The sequence below is a fragment of the Mus musculus genome, chromosome 13 (genome assembly GCF_000001635.26).
Source record: "Mus musculus strain C57BL/6J chromosome 13, GRCm38.p6 C57BL/6J".
Lineage (NCBI taxonomy): Eukaryota > Metazoa > Chordata > Mammalia > Rodentia > Muridae > Mus > Mus musculus.
In genome coordinates, this window is record NC_000079.6 from 52,105,068 (window position 1) to 52,125,471 (window position 20,404).

At 49.8% G+C, this 20,404-nt stretch overlaps 1 long non-coding RNA gene across 1 annotated transcript in view; it reads left to right on the forward strand.

The window, feature by feature from the left end:
• The window catches only part of 4921525O09Rik (RIKEN cDNA 4921525O09 gene), a 27,420-nt gene extending 8,327 nt beyond the window's left edge, over positions 1-19,093 (forward strand). Inside the window, exons 4-8 of the long non-coding RNA NR_045061.1 lie at positions 13,100-13,624; positions 14,071-14,492; positions 14,999-15,135; positions 17,090-17,674; positions 17,981-19,093. This is a non-coding gene — a long non-coding RNA (RIKEN cDNA 4921525O09 gene). The remainder of the gene's footprint in view (positions 1-13,099; positions 13,625-14,070; positions 14,493-14,998; positions 15,136-17,089; positions 17,675-17,980) is intronic.
• The last annotated feature ends 1,311 nt before the right edge of the window (positions 19,094-20,404 follow it).

Consider the following 20,404-nt stretch of genomic DNA (forward strand, 5'->3'; position numbering starts at 1 on the left):
GGCTCCTTTCTCTGTGATAACTCCAGCCTGTGTCAAGCTGACACACAAACCCAGCCAGTACAGACGCCCATTCATTACTTTCTGCTCTTGACTGGAGAAGTGATGTTGCTGGCTGCTGGAGCGCCTGCGTTAGATGCCCTCAGTTAGATACATTGTAACGAGGAAGTACAACTCCAATGAACCTTTCCTTCCTTAAGTTGTTTTGAGACGGGATGTTCTATTATAGCAACAGAAAGGGAACTAGGATATCCCTCAAACCATATGCTCATAGGAAAGGGCTACCTATTGAAAGGAATTGTGAGAAAGACCCACAAGGAGTTAGTTCATGGGAAGCCACTGATTGTCCAGTTATGGAGTTCGAGACAAGAGCAAGTGTTCAAAGGCAGCATGACGGAATGCTTCTGAAACAATAGTCTTCACCCTAAGACTCACTAACACACGTGGCAGACTCAGGTTTGGATAGACAGCTGGTAGACAGACATCCTCGTAGTCATGCTTTCTGTGTAGGCTGTAGTAGCTTTTAGACGAGGTTATGGCGCTGGCAGAGACTTTTGTGACAGTTCTTAGCACCAGACACATTTGTGTGTCTTCCATGCCCCCTGCTTTGGCTCTGCTTTGATACCCACCATCTTTACATGAATCTCTCTCATCCTTACCTCCCTAAGTTACAAATATCATTCATTGTGTCCTTCCTGAACATGCACAAAGGATCGAACATGTGCCACCTACCTCTCTCATCATTGCGAAGAGTGGCCACCAGGTAGCCTACAGAGAGACTTTCAGAATACCAGCCCTTGTTGAGATTGCCTTGTGATGGCAGAGATCTCCGGGGGGGGGGGGGGGGGGAGTTCTGAGCATCTCTGTGTGATTGTAGGTCCAAGTAGCTCAGAGCCAGAGGAGGCATACATCTGGGCGTGGAGGAGAGAGAGAGTGGAAGAAGGGGCATCCTTGAGGCTCTGTGCTGTCAGAGACCGTGGGTACACACTGCCTGCTACCTCGATTAGCTTCATTTAATTGTCAGTGACACCAGATAAGGTCAATGACCCTCCTTGTTATATATATGGGAGACAAGGGCCTCAGAGAATCCAGGGTGTTGTCTCTCTCTCACAGCTGGTTGCCTGAATAATTGATGTTTGTGGTCTGGCTTGCCTTAGCACCACAGCTCCCACACCCATTACTTACAGGACACCTCTGGGGAACAGCTCACTGGTGAAGTGCTCCTCGACTGCACTTTCTGAGACTGAGCACTCAGAAGTAACCAGAAACCAAGCATTTTCCTGTAGCTTAATGTCTCCAGTCTAATCAGCTACTGATTAGAGCTGCTTAGGAACAGTAACTCTCGGTCTGCTTCGGGGGATGGGAGGGCTAAGACTCTAGGAAATAAGCGTGTAGGAACCCTAGGTTTCAGGCAGGGTGGGGTAGTCTGCCGTGACTCGGCGGAGAGCTCAGACTCTGTGGCTCTCTCAGACTTGTTCCCATACCAGCTTGGGTCAGGACAACTGTCTTAATTCACTTATACTGCTGTGACAAACTAGCACATGCTAGCTTTTAGACAACAAAATTGTTTCTATTCTATCATCTATCTATCTATCTATCTATCTATCTATCTATCTATCTATCTATCTATCTATCTATCATGAGTGTATGTATAAGCATGCATTGCTGATGTCCTATGCACACAGATATACGAACATGTATGTGGAAGCCAAGGGAAACCTCAGGCATCTTTCTTGTGAGCCACTCACCTTTGTTTTTCTTTGCTGCTTTGTTTCTTGAGTCAGGTCACTCACTGAACTTGGAGTCTACTGAGTAGGCTAACATGGCTGGCCAGCACCAGCTCCCTTTTGATTCTACCTTCTCAGCATGGGGATACAAGTTGGTGCCACCCTGCTTGACTTTTGATGTGGGTTCTGGAGAGCGTGCAGGCCCTCATGCTTGCGTGACCGGCGTTTCCTAAGTGACTTGTCCCCCAGCCCGTGTTTCTCATAGTCCAGGAAGCTGAAAGTCAAAGACCAAGGCCACGGTGGGTTTAGTAGCTAGCACCTTCTCGCTCTCGTGCTACGAGGGTAGGAAAGCTCTCGCACTTTTGAGATAGAGTCTGGTTGTATAGCCTGGGCTTGTTTTGAACTTCTGATCTTCCTATGTCAGCCTCCCTAAAGCCGGGATTACAATCCTGCACGGCCAGGCCTAAGGCTCTGAGACCTACTAATCCCAGTCATGAGAGTTCTGCCTTCATGCCCTAACCACAGATCTGCCCTCTTGTTTTCTGGAAGAGAGTATGAAAAATCAGTATCGTGTCTTCTTTAGATGTTTCTTGGAGTTTACTGGTAGAAGTACCTGAGCTGGGTGGTTCTTATTTTTAGTGTTTTCACTTGTTATCCAGGGAACTATTGAATATGGAATACGAATCATATTCCAGGTGAGGGGTCACTGTGGTATCCACTTCTCTCTAAGGGAATTTGTGTCCTTCAAAGGGTCTTCGAACCCTCTCAGGTGACTGCATAAGCTTCAGAAATTGGAAGCTTCCAGGAGATGCAGCGTCTTTGCCTGGGAACTCATCAGCTGCAGACCATGTCCTTTGAGCCTCACTACCACCACCACCCCGGCCCCGGTGTTTGGCACAAGGCACAGAAATGTGTCTTCTCCTTATGGACTTAGTGGGGACCTGGAGTGTGGAACTGAAGGACAAAGGTTGGCATGGTATAAAGAGGGCAGGCTCCATCTTGGTCACAGAGTGAGTGGTCTTGGAATTAATTTAATTGGTCTATCTGGGATCATTTAATAGATTGGGGTGGGGTATCACTTCCTGCCTCTGCTAGAGGAAGTGCTGCTATTTACATCTGTTTCTTTTTCTATATTTTTGAGGTAAGCACGCTTAGCTTTGATGATGTCATCATTCAGTGCAATGCATTTCCCTCTCCCCAGTGGTTAGGTCTGGCTACATTTTTAGCCTCAGCCTTCCAGGTGTGATTTCCCTGCTTCTGTCATTTCTTGATGAAGTTCTGCCCATCCTGGGGGCTAAAAGTTTCTTTAACCCATTGTCTCTCCTGCTGGGCTTTGTGGGGTCAGAACTGTGCTACCTCTGGTCCAGTCATACTCGGATGGATGTCAGTGAGTCCTCCCAGCAGAGGTACATCATATTCTCTAACTCAAGTCAGTAATAAATATGATCTTTCTGCTTCCTCCCCAATGGCGAGTCTGAATTCTGCTTCCTCAGGTGGCTCGGGACGTAGGGATGCAGGGTGGGTGATAGTTGTTGAGAACTCCTGAAAGTAACCTGGGGGTTTTAAGTTTCAGCTGACTGCTCTTGCCCTAGGCTCATGGAGACGTGGACAGAGTGCACAACAGCCTTCGTGCTGAAAACAGGAGCCACCACATGGGCATCACTCATCCCCTTAAGACCAGTCACTTCCACACATCTGTTGTCGGAATTACTCTTCTCTCACTGTGGCAACCCCCCCCCCCCAAAGAAAAGCAGTTTGAGGAAGGAAAGGATTATTGCTGCCAGTCTGAGGACGTAGTCCATTATAGTGAGGGAGCATGGCGACAGGAGCGAGAGGGGAGGGGGGAGGCAGGAGGGGGAGGATGAAGTGGGGTGGGGGAGGGAGAGAATGATTGAATGAGTGAGTGAATGAATGAATAATGAATTCTGGTCCTTTTCATGGAGTCTGTGACCCCAGGCATTGAATGGCGCTAACCTCATTTGGGGCAAACCTTCCCTCTCTGTCTTGAAGCTCCTTGGTAGGCATGCCCAGAGGCTTGTCTCCTAGGAGACACTGGATCCCTCCTGTCAGGTCGACAGTATTAACCATCACAGCCTTGCAGGGCCTGCCTGTCCTGCCTGGTAGGAAGAGCTGCTTCCTCCTACCTAAGGCCTGTCCCTGCCACTCTCTCCAAATCATTTCGGTCTTGTTTCTTATCTTCCCGTCCACCATCTCTTTTCCTCCCTGCTTAGTCCTCTCTTTCTCTCTCCTGGGTTCCTGCAGTGATTTGCAAAATACAGTAAGCTTCTTCCATCAATTAAAGCCCAGCAGAAACATCAAGCTTGCCCTACACTCTGCGGGGGTGGGGTTTCCCGCAGGGGCTGCCTACAACTGTCTCCAGTTTTCTCTTCCCTGTCACTTTGCCATCGCTCTAATCTAGCTTTTGCTGGCACTGTGCCACCAAGACACCCGGGGTTCGGGTGACTAACAGCCTCTGCACGCTGCATGCACGCTTTGCGGAGTTCTGGACAAATGAGAACAACAGGTGAAGCCTATTTGCCCTCCGTCCTGGGTTTCCTCCTCCTCTTTGGCTGCACCTCAGTCTCCTGACAGGTTCACCCTGTAAAACCACCATTAAACTGGGCCCTTCCTTCTCCTTTTTTTTTTTTTCTCAAAAAAAAAAAAAAAAAAAAAAACCTCTGAATTTTCACCTGGAACACCTTAATTTCCTCCTACAGCCACTTCCTTATTTCTTGTCAAGGTTCCAGGTTGGCCCATCCTCTCACGTGACTTGGGATACAGGCCCGGTAGGTACGTGCCAGTCAGATGGGAGCGTCCCTGCATGGGATCCAACTTCCTCTGTTGAGTTGCTTTTCTGAGCCTTGCTCCTCATTCTCAATAGGAGAGACTGAGACCATAGGGAGACCGTAGGGACATCAGACCTTTTATTTACCCGAGACAGGGCTCCTCGGCTCCCGGACAACTGTAGGACCACCACGACTTTAGCATCCTACAAATTTAGTCAAATCCTACAAATGTTGGGGTGATTACCAAGAAACATGGCTTGTCTGTGTCATGGTGGGATGAGTCACCCTTTAGTGGCTCTAAGGCCATGCTTCTTGTTCTGTGAGCTAGCGAATCCTTTCAATGTTGACCTCAATTTAGGTTCAAGTTTTAGTTATGGGATTATGTCCTTTCAGCTCCACACACCACTGATTTGCATATATATATATGTGTGTGTGTGTGTGTGTGTGTGTGTGTGTGTGTGTGTGCATATATATATGTCATCATATTGACATAATCTTCAGAGCTTGAAATTTGTATAGCTCATGGCTGGCTGGCTTAGAGTCATATCGTAGTTATCTTGAAGGCCCCCTCTCAGTTCTAGAAACCAAGACATGACCTGTCTGTCCTTTGGCCTCCCATTCCTCCATAGCCTCTCCTGCAGTGGATGGTGTCTTGTGTGTCTAGTTCCGCACATAGGAATCGAGGAGCCCTCCTTGTATCTTATTTTGCCTCAGCCCTTTGGTCAATCCTAATAAATACTTTTCTAGCTAAATCTCTCTCCTCGTGGCCTCTCCTGAAGTGTTTGTACTGTCTGATCTCACACATGTTCTTAGTACTGTCTTTTTGGCTACAGAGTATTTGCTCTTTGCCCTTGCCTAGTTCCATACTCTACAGCCCGCTGCTGTCAAGGGACCAGTTAATGCACGTGGTTCCTGGCATACGGTGGTTTGAGAAAGTTATCTTTTTTTTTTGTTTGTTTGTTTGATTTCATGATCGTTTAAAGAAACTATAGGCAATCAGAAGAAACCATACCTCGGGTTTTAAATGTTTGTGTTTTCAGGGATAGTGATGTCCTATATGACCATTTTTTATGTAAGATGCTGGTCAGAGAGAGTAGGCTGTAGGCTGTAGCTTCTTGTAGGCTCCAATAGCCCTGCTCCTCCCCCCACCCCCGGGGGGGGGGACACTGATGCTCTACTGCTCTGTGCCTGCTTCGACGATGTTCTCTAGTTATGGGGACACAACCCCATCAGAAATCGAAGTGCACCAGTCCTTGAGAAAACAATGAACTTGTTTTCCTGCAGCTGAGGCTCAGACCTCTAGCTGAGTTCTGTGTTATCTGAAGTGTTCCAAGAAGGACGGAGCAGCCTTCTGCTTCGTGGTCTGGAATGCAGCCATCTGTAGGTCTCAGGGAGCGGCCCACTCGGCATCTTTCCAGTTGTTTCTCCTGGAGGAGAAATCTAGAAAGTTCTCCAGGGGCACAGTTCACTTTTTAAAGCTCCCTGTTTTTAAACTTTTATTGCTCATGTCTAAGTCTGTGTCTTTATGAGCTATACAGGCTGCACGTTGAGGTAGGCGCATCTGTGGAGGCCAGAGGTAAATGTCAGCTGTCATTTCTCAGTAAGCACTCACATTATTTACTGAGACAGGATCTCTTGCTGAACGTCACATGCTGATTTCTGGTAGACTGGACTGAGCAGTGAGCCGCCAAGGATCACTTATCTCTGAGCCCCTACCCAGTACTGGGGTTCCAGGCATGCACCAACCAGACGTGGCTCTTTATGTGGGTGCGGGGATCCAAGATCAGATGGTTATATGTGCACTGTAAGGACCTTACCCCCGCGCCTCTCCCCAGCCCCCTCAGAGCTACCCACGGAACGTCTCCCCAACACTGTTGAAGCTCTGTCCTGAAGACTGACTTATTTGTGCAGTTATCACCTTGGATGACTGACTTGTTGGGTTTTCCCAGGGCTAAGCGTTCTGAGCGCATGGAAAGACAAGAAAACCTATATTCTTAGCATCCTGCTGAGCAGCGTCCTAGATGGGTAAAGAGTCTGTGTCTAGCATAGTGGAATCAAGTCTGTAGGGTGCCAGGGTCATCAAGAGGATGCTCTGTGGGGACTCTCTTCTGAGGGGACATGATATACTCTCAGGGAATAAGTCAAATAGAGAATGGTCTTTTCACCATTGTGGACCTGACTCTTCCCCTCCTTGCTTCACCCCTAGCCAGGAACCTCTTATGACTCGGGACAGCTATCCAGGGGAGGGATGGAAGGTGGGGGTGGCTAAATAAGCACCTTTGAGGTCACACTTGCTTTTCTGACAAGTTCCCTCATGCCTCTCTTTTCTTCCTCTCAGCATGCATTGCAGGTAGACTGTGAGAGTGACTATCCAAGGCCATCACAAGGCCAAACCCAGTTCTGCTGCGTGCTGCTTGCTTTTCTCCTGAGCGTGCCCGTGGGGATGTGTTTGTTCAGTGCTGGGACTTTTTTCTGTGCCTAAGGCTGTTCAGAACATTTTTGGGTTTTATATCAGTCTGAATTTAGAATCTTGGAGGAAGAATAAAAGCTTGCTTGCTTACCTCAGGAAAGGCGGGACTAGAGGACGGGAAGTGACCTCACCAAGCTCTGTTTCCCATCTCTATTTCCCTGTTTCTATGTGTCTTTTCCCATATACTTATTCATGTGTGTTTACACATATATGTATGCTGTGTGAGGATATGCACATGTGCGTCTGAACATATGTGCGTGAGTGCGTACACACATACACCCACCCCACACACACCTAGTCTTTCCCCCATAATGCAAGCTAAGTGGTCCCACATCTATGCAAAGCTACTTTGGCTACATCAACATGCAGATGTGAGGGATGTAGTAAGATGGAGGTGGAATAGAGGGTATGTATGAACAGGTGGATCACAGAATGGTCTGAGGAACCCCAAGGTGCTCTTGTGGCAGCAAGCCACTGCATGGAGAGAAAATGATTGTTAGAAAAAGACACACACCAAGTTTACCCTGCATGCAGGAGACAGACTCAGGTTGATACTAGAGTTTTCAGGGACTTAGGCGACTGGTGACTCCTTACTTAGGCAGGGAGCCAAGGCGATGGGAGGAGAGAGACCCTGCTCTCAGATAGAGGACATCGAAGAGCAAGAATGACATCAGAAAGATTCAGGGGACATGAAGGATTTGGGAGACTGCCCATCTGGAAGAGCCCCAGAGCATCTTTGGGAAGCCTCCAGCCTCCCATCCAGATGTGAGGTAAGAGGCAAGGGAGCAGCAGAGGAAACAGGAGAGCAGAGGCAGGCACAGGGTGCCTTGGGTGCAGCCCTCAGTGAAAGAAGAAGGTGCTAAGGTCACAAGGGGGAAGGGCCCTAGGTCAAGGTCAAGGCCGTGTGTGTGTGTGTGTGTGTGTGTGTGTGTGTACTCACGTGCGTTCTTGCAAACAGGTACCATTAGGACTTTGATCTGGGGACACAGTTGGAGTGTAAGGACCTAAGTTTGGATCCTTAGAATCCATGTAAAACCTTGTAGTGGTAGCTGGCATTTATAAGAGCAGCACATCTCAGGCGAGCTAGGAGAGGCAGGAGAATCCCTGAAGCTCTCTCTGTCAGGCCAGCTACCATGGTGCTAAATACCAAGAGACCCTGCCTCAGGCAAGGGGAAAGATGAGGGCTAACAGTGGAGGTTGTCCTCTGGCATCCATATGCCTCGTGGCACTTGCACACATGACCGTGCATGCACACACAAGGGCACACATTCATGTAATCATTGACTCGTGTACACAGGCACACACACACATACATACATACATACATACATACATGCACATACACAAGTATACATACACATGCATGCACAGAGAGGAGGGGGAGGTTACAGGGCTTTGGGGAGAGGAGAGGAAGCTGGAGCCCAAGCTAGAACATTCCTTTTCCTCTCAGGCTCTGAAGAGTGCAGTAACCCCATTTGTGAGGAAGATGGGCCCACTCCCAGTGAAGTGGTACCGACAGAGACCAAGGGTTTGTGCTCTGACCAGATTGTCCTCAGATCAGGAGTGGGCTGAGCCATTCTGAGCACAGGCTGGTACAAAACGTCTCTCCCGTGGCTAACAGCATGGGCCGTTGACCACACGCGGGCATGCTTGTGCTGCCTCAAAAGCACTTAGGCTGCTCCTCCCCTCCCTTTCTGCCTTTAGTGCCAGAAGAGAAATTGCCTGGTCCTCATGCAGCCTGCTCATCTGAGCTGGCAGCTTGCTGGCTGGCTGCAGATAAACAGCAGCAGGTAGGAGGCAAGCGTGCAGTGCTGGCTCCCGAGTGGGAACTGTCATTTCTGCTGGTCCTGTAAAACTAGGAAGGGAATCCTATTTCTGCTGCATAGTATAGGTTCCCAGGATGCAGCCTGCCCCAGTGTACAGGTGAAGGTCCAGGTGGGCCCCACTTTGTAACAGTGGGTCCACAGAGCCCCTTCCGTGCTCTTGTGTCTGTCCCCCCCCCCCCCTTTGGATGAAGTACAGGATGAATCTTTTTTTTTGTAGTTACAAACCAAATTCTTTTATTGGATATTTTCTTTATATACATTTCAAATGCTATCCAGAAAGTTCCCTATACCCTCTCCCCGCCCTGCTCCCCTACCCACCCACTCCTGCTTCTTGGCCCTGGCATTCCCCTGTACTGGGAATGGGCCTATAATGTTTGCAATACCAAGGGGCCTCTCTTCCCAGTGACGGCTGACTAGGCCATCTTCTGCTACATATGCAGCTAGAGATATGAGCTCTGGGGCTACTGGTTAGTTCATATTGTTGCTCCACCTATAGGGTTGCAGACCCCTTCAGCTCCTTGGGTGCTTTCTCTAGCTTCTCCATTGGGCTTCCTGTGTTCCATCCTATAGAAGACTGTGAGCATCCACTTCTGTATTTGTCAGGCACTGGCATAGCCTCACACGAGACAGCTATAACAGGGTTCCTTCAGTAAAATCTTTCTGGCATATGATCACGAAGGATGAATCATTCTTAGGGAAAGGCTGTTGGGTGGAAACGTGAGAAGCCAGGAAGATGTGACTTGCCTGCAGGCGAAACCCTGCACAGAGTGTTCTCCTCTGCAGAACTTGGTTCCAGCGAGAGGCACTGGGGTAAGGGTGTTCCCTCCCTGGAGGCTCCTCAGTTCTACTTGGCAAATGTTACCAACAATGTGCTACCATGGACTGTTCTAACTTGAAATCTACTCTTTGGTTTTCTGCTCTCACGGCCCAACTGTGTTGTCGGGGAGCCTTGAACCCCTGAGTGGAGAGAAACATGCTGTATATAAAATGGAGGAGCAGAGCTGGGGAGAGGGATGCTGTTGTGATTGGATGTGAACTGTCCCCCAGGCTCACGTGTTTGAACATTTGTTCCTCGTGAGAGGACGTTACTTGGGAATATTGTGGAACCTTTAGGAAGTGGATCCTGGCTAGAGAAAATGAGTCACTGAGGCGGGCTCTTGAGGTTTATAACCCAGCACCACTTCCTGTTTAGGCTCAGCCAGTTGTGACCGGCTGGCTTCCTGTCCCTATTACCCATACCTTCCATGCCTTCTGCAGTGACTTAACCACAACAAAGGCCCTGTGTCCCTTCAGACTGCGAGCCAGAATAAGCCTTCTTGCCTCAGGGATTTGTCATGTCAGGAAGAAATGTCACGTGCTTGTGCTCACACAGGGTGACTGAGCGAGGGATCTTAGCAATGCCGTTTTCCAAACTCCAAAGTTGTCTTAGCACATCATTTATGGGCACCCTTCTGTTGCCTATGAATCTGAACTCTGGCTAAATATGCCTTCCCCATGACAGAGGTGCTTTTGCTCAGGAAGTCCAGAGCCTCTTCTCACTGTGGTCTCCATTGCCCTCCTGAACACACTATCCCACTGGGCAGCATGGCCTTCATCCTCCCGTAGTACTCTTTACGCTGCTTGGAATCCAGGTGGGGCAGCTCAACAACTTCACCATCACTTACTGACATAAATTTGGTTCACATGGGATCCTGCCTGGTGAAAAGCCATGCTTTCTGGGGGTTGGCAGCTGCTCAAGATAGCAAACAATTAGAGACAAGGGACAGGAGTCAAGGGACTTTGGGTGATGTACACACCAGTGGGAAGCCCGGCCAAGGAGAGGTTCCATGGTGCAGGTCACTTCCTAGTGCGAAGGAGCAGTTTCCACCCCCAAAACTGCGAGGGTGGGGCCTCCACTTCCTGTCTTGTCCTTTCTATAGAAGGTCAAGGACACTGGAGACAAGATGTGACCACTTGGAGTGCTCTTCGAGGGTGTCTGATGAGCACCCCTTGTGGGCTGTGTCACTGGTGAATGAGGGACGACTTAGAACTCAAGTGTCAAAGCCTTGAGCAGCAGAGAGCTCACTTCAGGGGAGTTGATAATCTCGGTGGGGGGCTGCAAGGCTAGGAAGACCAAATACTGGGAAGACTGGGAGCTGGGAGGCTGACCTTGGCTAGCCTTGGGTCAGAGGAACCAGGCTAGACTAGACTGGGGGGGGGAGCAGCTCTTCTGCAGCCCATTTGCTGGGTTAGCTTTGAACTGGTGTTCCATACCAGGTCACTTCTCAACACCCAATCAGCTCTCTTTATCATGAATGTATAAACCCAGCTACTTGTATATGTGGATATTTCAACCCCATTGTGCAATGTGTTTTGACTCCCTGCCTGTCTCTTCCTTATGCTTGTCTTTAGAGGAGCTGAGGGTGCTGTAAAGTATCTCCAGTCCATGCAGGGGATGAAATCAAACTGGGCTGGGTCCCTGGGATTGGTTCTAGGCCAATGGAAGTGTGCTGTTTCCTTAATTCATGCTTCCTGGCCCAGTGGAGTGGCCCAATGCTATGGCGCCAGCTGTCCTATTGAACTCAGGGGGGTCTGAAGCAATGTGTGTCCTGGGAATAGAGAGTTTAAGAAACAGGCATTTTTCTCCACACCCAGGCATCGGGAGCCACACACAGACTACTATCCCCTGACTCGACAGCTCCTCCTTCCCAGGGGAAAGCTGTATCAAGTAGAAATTAGCACTGCGTGTGAGCCAGGAGAATCCTCAGCTGACCAGCTTCACAGCTCATGGATGTTTTAGTCTCTACTCTTTGGTAGTAGCTCCTTCAATCATGGGCAGCGTACATATGGAACTAATTTTTCATTGGTCTAAAGCAGAGTTGACCTCCGGTTCCATATTTGGGGGAAGTCACGCACTCTGAAGGGAAGAAGAAATGGAAATAAAACAGTTTGCCACACAAAAGGCAAAAGACCTGGAGGGATGTGTTCCGGCTTTTTACAAAAGCTGCTGTGTGGGATTCCGTGGGTAAAGAATTATGAGAGGAGCAGGCCAAGAGCCTGCCTGCATCTCAGAGATAGTGCCAGTGAGAGCCGTGCCCTTGGCAGCTCTCCTACAACCCTGTCACCTCTGCTGTCAGGCTGCCTTCCAAGTGTATTATAACAGCTCAGGGCAGGAGGGAAAAAGCAAGGGTGGGCATCTCAGCCATCCTCCCAGAAGGCACTGATCTTGCTTGATTGTAGAACAGCCCAGCCAGCCCAAGCATGGAAAGTTGTGTCTGTCACTTGAGATGGGAGAGCCTTTGGGAGCTGGGTTCAGTGAGAGCGTTTTGAGTCACTGAAGGGATTCTCTGGGAGAGAGCTGTAGAATCCCAATGTTTCACACCTGCCAGATTCTCTCTCCCCCACCCCACCCTCTTCCTTTGGCTGCCTGGTTGCGAAGTGAGTTTTGTTCTACTGTATACTCTGGCCATAACGTGTCACTTCGGGCCTCAAACAATGGAAAGAGTGGAGTGTGAACCGAAGCTTCCAAAACTGTGAGCCCAACTGAACCTTCTTTGCCAAGAAGCTGCGTTTGGGCCTTTGTGAGTGATGGTAGGCCAACTGACATGCTTGTCTGCTGGGGAGGAAGGTTCATAAAGTGACTTCCTGGGACCAGAGACATCCTAGCCTCAAACACTGACGAGAATGGTTGAGATACTTGGAGCCCACGGCAGATCTCCCAGAAAGGTGAGCTCGTTGCTAGAGCCCATAGGTGGGGGATGGAGTCAGTGTTTAAATGATGGAACTTTGAGACTTGGGGATGGCCATAAAAGTCACTGCTGGCCAGATCTCAGAAGAAGTCTGCCACACACATTCTCACTTAGCACCAGAGCTATTGGAGGGCTCAGGCTGTCATAGACTCCCCATGGACATGTGGAGTCCTGGCATCTTGATTTACACTATGGCTGCTGGGTTTACACTATACAAGACACTGAGCCTTTCAGATCTGCACCAGCCAATCGCAGGCCCCTGAGACCACCAAGCCTGTCAGAACTGGGGAACCCTTCTATCCTACTGTCTGTTGTAGGTCCTGAGGAAAGGATATCCCCGTGGGGTTCCCATGGCTAAGTCTCTGTGATGAAGCCTTGCCACCAGCTTTCCCAGTGATCACCCCAATAATTCCAATTGCCAAGATTGTGGAAGCCATAGGCACCGTGAGCTACAAAGTCCAAAAAGTCATGGAGTCTGTAGGAAAGAGAAAGCCTGATGAGGTCACAGGAACATATACTGTACTGAGATACCGATTAAGCCATGGGCACATTTTTCATCCAACAGGGAAGTTTGTGAAGCGCCATTCAAACATGAGCCCTACAGGTCCTCCTACCATCTGCCTCTTTCCCACTTTCATCTCGTCTGGGAAGGACCAACTGCAGGAGGTGGATGAGAAAGGAAGGAGGGAGGGCTGCTCAAGGCCCAGCTTACCTGACCTACCGTGCTGCCTGTCCTTCCAACCCAACCCCACACCATGCAGCCGAGGATGCTGTGAGCAGCTGCAATGTTGTGGAGGAGATCCGCTTTGACTTGGGATCCAATGAAACATCACCTGATGACATCATCTCCATGAACCCTCCCCGGGACAGGAGAACAAAAGAGGAGAGCGACAGGAGGAGATCCCCTGAAGAGCCATCACTGGTCACTGGGTTCTATCATCAGTGAGCACTGGCCGCAGCCAGGAGGCCCCCACAGCCTCCCACACCACTAGACAAAGGGGCTGGAAGGAGGTGGGGTGCAGATTGGTCACTTGCTTCACACTCTATGTTGTTGCCTCTCTATCTCAGAGGAAAACAGCACATTTCCCAGGTGAGAGACAACAAGGGGAGGGAACTGTGGTCTCATGGGAAGCACAGCACAGGCACGACCAGTTGCCGACGGGATGGGCCCATGTATAGAGGGCACGGACCCTATGCTGTCTGTGATCCGAGAGGGAGCTTTTCCTCTGCATCCCCCTAATGTGAACTCTGGGGAAGTTGAGCCAGGAGCAGAGAGCAGAGGGTGTGAGCAGGGACTAAGGAATGAGGCAAGAGGGGGGAAGAAAGAGGGAGGAGGGAGGAGGGGGGAGGGAGGAGGGAGGAGGGAGGAGGGAGGTGGGAGGAGGGAGGAGGGATGTGGGCTTGGGGAAAGGGGAACATAGGCTCAGGTGTGAGGAATCAGGCAGAGAGCTGTGGTCCAGCAGGGCTAGCTTAGTGCTAAAGACCTGACTGTGTCAAAGTCACTAATAGAGTCCTTTTCTTGTGTCCTTTTTCAAGGGGTAAAAACAGGCCCAGCTCTGTGATCATCAAACCACAGGGCTGGGCTCAGCCTGGTATGGACTGAGAGCTACAGGGAGGAGCCTGGCCAGGACTCCTGGGGCCTGTCTGCTCACACAACCTGTTGCCATTCAGACAACCCTGGGAGGCAGGCACCAGCTCCCCTACCCCTCCTCTAGCTGCTGGGTCTCAGCTAACGGCTCCTCCTTCCTGTAGTTCAACATGAGGCCAGTCTTGTCCTCTGGAGAAGGACGTGGTCCACATGGCTTCCACCTTATGAAGCTACATCCCTCCAGCCTCTGCAGGACATGTGGGATGGAGCGCCCACAGTGAGAGAACTGAGTGTCTCACTGGGCTCAGGGTCTTCATCAGCTTGCCCCCTCCTCCTCACCAACATTATCACTGATCAGTTCAGAGACTATGTAAGTCTAGCAGGATGGCGACTGGCTATAAAGGGAGGATGTGGGGTGGGGGGAGGGGCAAATGGGACACAGGGAAGGCAGAAAGAAAAGAAAGACAGGAGGGGGAAGGGCATGAGGGAAAGGGGGAGTCTGTTCAGAGGAAACTCCAGTTGGGCACCTGAGAAAAAAGGAATGAGCATTTTGGGTGGGGACTGGGGCCATGGACAAGCGGGAACAAACTTTCCCTGATGAGGAGAGTTGGGGGTAGGAGGCATAGGTCCCTGTGGGCATCCCTGCAAGTGTTATGGTTACCCTCTACAGGTACCCATGAGAAAAAGAGGGTTTCTTCTTGGTGGGCTCCAGCTTGTGCCAGTAGGATGCTTACTGCCTTGCAAACCTGCTCCTGTCCAGAGGTGCTGAGGCAGAGTGAGGCTGTCAAGAACAGAAGCCCCACACTCCACTGGTGCCTCTGCTTCACCCAGCCTTGGTTCGATCTGGTAACGCTCTGTTGTTGTCTGTTTTTACAGGCCTCCTTCCTGCAGGCACCAAAGGTGCTGGCCCCCTGTCCCAGGATTCCAGAAACTGGTGGAATTTCTTCCTGCATGTCTTGACTTTCATTTTGACTACACTTTTGAGAATTTTTTTTTTCTATTACTGACGAAAGGTAAGTAGGTATTCTCAGGCCTGGGACTCAGCATTGCTTTTAACAAAGCCAGTAGCCACGGGACTACTTTGTGCTCAGTGCCCACCTTAGAAGGATGTCTTGATCACCATGTGGCCGCAGATATCAGCTGCATGAACCCCTGCTGGGTAAGAGTGTCCACAGTGTACTTCTGGGTACCCCAAGGTAGGGATGTGCCAGCCGAGTCAGCAGGGGACTTAATCTGTGCTGATCGCGCCACTGAAAGTAAGGTTACTTCCATGGTAGGTCTGCTCCTGGTAGAGGATGTGTTTCTGAAGTCTCATCTTCACAGCATCTGCCCAAGTGAAGAGAAAGGGATACCAGGTAGCTGAGCCCATCCTCCCTCCATAGCATCCTTGGAGGATTTCAATTGACACTGGTGGGTCTATTTCAGTGGCTGCATGTTAATGGCTCTATGTTCAGTGGCTTGGTTCTAATCTCCAAGAAGATCCCTTGTTCAATGGATGGTACCCAGCCCATGGCCACAAGGCTCAGGATGGAGCCACCTTCTTTAGATGTGGGCCAAATGCAGTTCTCAAGGGTAAAGGCAGATGGCTGACTTTATTTGTTTCTCCTATCTCTGCGAGGACCATCCTCCCTGCCCGTGTGCAGAGGATGGCAGTGTCCAGGGGCCATAAACTTTACACACGCTCTCTGTGCAGACCCTTGCCTTGCTCCCTGGGAGCAGAGAATTCGGTGAGGGGTGGCTCCCCAAGCCCTGCACACTGAGATTTCCTCGCCTTGCCACTGGACGCCAATGTGGTCACCAGCAGCTGCTGGGTATCAATCGGGCTGCCCACACTCTTTGTCCCAGTGTAGTCCTCTGTGTGGGTGTGGTCTACAAGTGTGGTCCTCTGTGCTAGGCAGCAGGTCTTCACTATGAATTTCACTCTCCAGACCATTTGGAGTACTGAGTTATACCAAAGGAAGTGGCCAAATCATCTTCCCACCTCAGGATTGGGGCGACATCATGGGCCTCACCAGATCCCTTGTCCCGGCAAAAGAACAAGTTTGGTCAGTCAGGCATGTAGCCCCAGCCATGCAGTCGTTTGTGATTCCAGGCTGGGTTTGGAGTTCACATTTTAACTCCAGAGTTCCACCATGGTCTTCCTTTTGTTTTGTTTTGTTTTGTTTTGTTTTGTTTTGTTGTTTTCTTCTCAGCTCTGCTGGCTCTGTTTGATATGTCTGGCATTGAAACTCTCTTCACTCACTCTTCCTCAGCTGGACACGTGTAAGGGAGATTGAGAGTGAGAGGCAGAGGAAATCGGTGGGGGAGCCATTTCTGACCATCTGCTTCCAGAGCCCGCTGCTAGGAAAACTGCAGGGCCAGCGGGGTCGAGCCCAAGCCTGGAGTGAGAGGCGCTGCTTGGTGTCTCTACCCAGTGGAGGTCACAAAGGAAGGAGACAGGCTCTGTACTTGCCTCTCTTTAGTCTCTGACCACACCAGTGGAAATGGAAATGAACACACTGTTCTCTACAGAGGCTACAGCCTTGGTCCTGGGGTACATAGGACTTTGTGTCAAGCTATCCATCTGCTTGGAATGCATTTTTTTTTAAACAGCTGGTTGGCCAAACCTTGCTACCTGTAGCTAGGTCTGCCTTGAGCTGGCAGCCTGCATTGCTGCTCAGTGCTGGTTTCACAGGGCCATCCAAGTTCACCCACTATGGAGACTGGACAATGGGTTTCCTGGGGGCTCCGGACCATGACCCAGTCTGGCAGGGGCCTACGAGGACAGGATGTGTTGTGGAGGGGAACCAGACAATTTTCATCCCAAATTCCAGTTACCATGGCCTCTCCCCTCCTCGATAAGATCTGGGAGAAAGAGGATCCCCTTGGGCAGCGTAGCCTGGTGGCTTGCTGTCCCTCCTCCCCTTTGGCTCTTTTGCATTCTCCAAGAGCAGAAAGGTTAACCAATGTCTCTTTTTTTCCATACAGCTTCTCCAGAAAACCTTGAAAGGGCTTAAGAATGTGTCCCCAGCTGATCCCTGCAAGGTCAATGTAGAACTGGCCCTGGCCCTGGCCCTGGATGGAGTCGCTCGGGGAAGGGCAGTGTTTCTCCATCTCGTCCCAGGTCACTGCTGATGTGAAGATGAGGAACTTGGGCGCATCCACGTGAACAATCTCTCTTTGGCCTTAAAGGGCTGCGTCGCCCTGAAAGAGCCACAGCTCAGTGAGGCTGCTCTTAAGGTCACAAGTTCAAACCGAACATAGAGAACTCCGTTCTGTAGCTGCCGCATGATGTTTAGTGGCTACCTGGATGGCTGAGAAGACACTGTAATTGAACTCCAAGGGCTCTCACGTTTATGGATGTAAAGACGCACCACGCAGATGATGATACATACAGAGATGAGAAAGATTTAATACCCTCAGCAAGTTAGGAATCGATTAAGCCACTGTCCCCCTCTGAGGAGAGCGTGAGGACTTTACTCAGGGAGCTTAAATATAGTCCTGGATGAGCAGCCATTCATAAGCATGCTTGGCAAAGGAGGGCAGCACCTTCGTGGCCATGCACAGTTTAAGGTAATGGAGCACACGCTTCGATTTAAATGATGTTGAGAGAGTCTCCCACAAAGGTGCCCACCTTGCTTCGCGGCGGCCAACAGCACCACTGTTGGTACTTGGTGTTATGCAGCTGCCTGTAGGCACAAGACTCACAGGAAGTCAAAACCAATGGTGAGCTTTGTCCACGTGACTCACTGAAGCTAGGAGCAAAATGTTGCTAAGATGTGTCCAAAAGAGTATGGCGAAAGAGTATCCAGAATTTCAGTTTGTGTCTGTCCCTTCTACCTTCAGACTCTGTCTCATTTCTTTCTATTGTTCTAGCAGGGATAAAGACAGTCCTGAAAACTCTTTGTGTGTGATGGCTGCGGTTACCCTGAACAAATCTCATCCCCCAAGAAGAGGCCCTGACGTCAGAGATGGTGCCCAGCTCATAGCTCCAAGGTTCCTTCCCGATAGAGCCTGCGTCTTCAGAGATGCATCAGTGACGCTGCTGATGCACGAGAGTGCATGGCTGTTTCCATGCACTGCTTCGCCATTTTCTGCAAGGATCTGCCTCCCCACTTGCAGAGCACAGAGGTGTCCAGGTGGCACTAACTGCCCCCACCCCTCCTCCAGGCTTTTTTCTGCTGTTGCAGGATGCCCAGGCCCTGTGCTTGTTGGCATTTGTTCTGTCAGGCTTCAAGCTTTTTCTCTTGGAAGCCTTTTAAGAGCCAAACCCTCACCATTTGCTGAATAAAACTTTCCCAGGGTTAAAACACTCTTTGTGCTAAGGGATAAAGACAACTTAAAGGGTTCGGGTCCTCTGTGGGGCCACCGGGTTACACTAAACTGCTGCTGCATGCACACAGCTCATAGTGACCCTTCTCACAGTGTCCTCCCATGTTGTCTTCCCCCATAGCCTAATGAGGAATGGCTACAGCTTCACCCACAGAGCACATAAATCTCTCTTGTACCTTTGGAAGTGCAAATGAGAGGTTCATTAATTAGGTAGACCTGTGCCGATAGGTGTGCTGTGCAGGTCACCTCGGGATTAGACAGGTTAGAGATTGCATCACAGACAGAAACCTCCAAACATTGGGGGCAAAATTACTCTTCTGTAGTCACAAACTGAAAACCTCTGAATTTGTACATTTTTAGATGGGTGACTGGCATACTTGTCTCCTTGGAGGAAGGCATGATGTGGCCTATTCCTCCAAATAGCCAGGGGAGGAGACTTCAAGTAGTAGAAATGCAGAGATGTTTGGACTGCTAAGCTGCCTGTAACCATGCAAAGAGGCCCAGGTTTTCAGCTTTCATGGACTGTCACCCAAGTTTGGGTGGGCCTTCTGGTGGTAAACATGCCTTTTTTTCCCCCTTAAAGTCATTGCTGTACCTTGTATGTAACCCCACGTCAATATTCCTGGCAGTGACCCCAATAAAACTTCATTGCCTCACCAAAGAAAATGTGTGTATAATCATGTATTCATTACTTTGGTCTCTCACAGACTTCCTTTCTGGGGCGAACAAATGTTTTTGTGTTGTGTCTCCTTGGGGAAAGGTCCATCACATGACACTTAACAAGGACTTGAGAGGAGTTAGAGAGGATCTAACAGTGCCACTCCCTAGGCAAAGCATAGTCAAACCACACTGCCTCTCTACGAAATATTTGACTGAACAGCTGATACAAGTGCTGATGTCTTTCTATGCTCTGCTAGGCTTTTTTTTTTTTTTTTTTTTTTTGTATTCCTTTAGCTGCTGAGTCTCAAGGCTCATCAGTATTCACATGGAATGGTCATCAGTAGACCTTCATAGTACATCCCCAAGGTCTCCTTTACAGCATCCACTGTTTGTCATGGGATGATGGCCCTAGACCTCTCACCTTGTTATCCAGCATCCCTCTGTCAAAAAGCATTCATTATGTAGATGATGTAATGCTGTCCTCTGAGTGTTTTACAGACTGAGCACAGTAGCTAAAGGACACGTGGTGCACCTGGGGGAACAAAGACAGGAGATGAATCCACCACACAATGCAAGGCCAGGCACAGCTGTATAACTTGGGAGAGTTATAGACACACCAGAGAGACACACTTGGTGGTGGCTGACAAAGTCACTGTTAAGAACTCTACAGCAGCCAGAGTCTGTAAATGCGAAGGAGCTGCAGGGGTTCTTGGAGCTCCAGGGTTTGGGGAGGATTTTCACACCCTACCTTGCTTAGCTGCTCATCTGTATAGCTTGATAGAGTCCAAATGGAGTTGGGAGCTCTAAAGGTCAAGAGGCTGTTGAGCAGACAATCATCACCCCTTTTGTCTCTGCGTCTTAGTTAGAAGTCTCCAGAAGCGCAGAAGGACTAGAGCAGAAGCAACCTGAGGAAACAGTTCCAACAGGATGTTGGACTCAGGTATGGGAAGGGACAGAAGCTTGGTATAGAGTACTAGAACAGCAGTGACTACCTGTAGATAAAGCATTACAGCTGGAAGAACTCATCACTGGCTCCCATCCCAGTCACAGAAAAAGAGCTTATGCAATCGTGGGTTAGACTGAAAACCTTCTAGGCAAGCCTCTCAGGGGTGGCACAGAATCAAATCTTACAAAGGTTGTACACAGATTTACGGCAACGTGGTGTAGGGTGTGTGAGCCCTGCTGCCATTGCCATGTAGGCTGTACTGAGGACTTTCAAGCCACTGAGCCTCTTCCAAAAATTGAACCAACAGTTAAGCCATATTAAAGGCTAGAAGGGACACCATCCATCCCTGTAGATGCCTGGCACAC